The sequence below is a fragment of the Orycteropus afer genome, unplaced genomic scaffold, assembly GCF_000298275.1.
Source record: "Orycteropus afer afer isolate SDZICR_OR568_19922 unplaced genomic scaffold, OryAfe1.0 scaffold00057, whole genome shotgun sequence".
Lineage (NCBI taxonomy): Eukaryota > Metazoa > Chordata > Mammalia > Tubulidentata > Orycteropodidae > Orycteropus > Orycteropus afer.
In genome coordinates this window covers 8,678,213-8,679,503 of record NW_006921644.1, presented here as the reverse complement: position 1 = coordinate 8,679,503, position 1,291 = coordinate 8,678,213, and positions in this window count along the sequence as shown.

Sequence of the window (1,291 nt, the reverse complement as noted above, 5' to 3'; positions counted from 1 at the left end):
TTTTTAATTATGATTTGGGCGAAAGTTTACAGAGCAAGTTCACTTTCCCTACAGCAGTTCACATACACTTTGTCTCATGACATTGACTATAATTTCCCACAATGCAACAGCTCCCCTCCCACTTCCTCCCCATAGTTACCTCTTCCCTGTGTCCATCCCTCCATGCACTCCTGCCCCCTGAACTGTCTCTCTGTGCTCACAGAGCCCTTCTTTCTCCCATGATTGTTCTCTCCAAGGAGTGTATCTGCCTCAGGTAAACAGTCAACTCATATGCCTGTCTTTTGTTTGGCTGGAAGCCAGACCTGAAGGGCAGCTAGGGGCCATAGTCTCAGTAGTTCCACCAGGATCTATCAGATCAGCAAACCTGGTCCCCCACCCTTTTTTTTCTCCAAATGATTTTGAGTTTTGTTCCACATTGTTCTCCCTCTCTATCCAGGATCTCTTACAAAGATCCCCCTCCAAGTGGTTGACAGTGGTAGCCAGGCACCATCTAGTTCTTCTGGTCCCATATTCGTATAGGCTGCGGATGGCATGGTGTACCAGTTGCTAGGACTAATTGTTTCCATGAATCTTTGGTTTTCTTCATTTTTCTTTGCTCTGGATGAGGAGAGACCCATCGTTGCATCTAGATGGCTGCTCGCAAGCTTTTAAGATCCTAGTCGCTACTCACCAAAGTAGGAGATGGAACATTGTTTTGTGTAGTACATTATGCCATCTGAGCTTGATGTCCCCGGCGACTATGCTCCTGAGTTTGCAGGCAATTCTTACAAATGTTGCAAAGTTTCCAGAAATCTTTGTGCGCCCTACTGTCTAACAGGTTACATTAGTTCTATATCTTTTCCTTCCCCTTTTCCAGTTACATTGTTCTGTTACAGACTGAGGAGCCTTGGTGCTGCAGTGGTTAAAGTGCTCAGCTGTGAACCTAAAGGTCAGAGGTTCAAACCCACCAGCCGCTCTGTGGGAGAAAGATGTGGCAGTCTGCTTCCTTCATGAAGATTTACCGCCTTGGAAACCTCATGTGGCCTCTCTGCTTTGTCCAATAGGGTTGCTGTGAGTCTGAATCAATTTGAAGGCTGTGAGTTTGGTTAGCGTTTTGGACTGAATTGTGTTCCCCCAAAAGCTATCTCACAGTCCAAAACCCTGCACCTATGAATGTGATCCTGTTTGGGAATGGGGCGTTTCTTCTGTTATGGTAATGAGGTCACACCTCAGCAGGGTGGGTCCTACATCGGTCCCTTCGGAGTGGTTTTTATCAAGAAGAGGACAGCAGACGTACACACACTTAGGCACA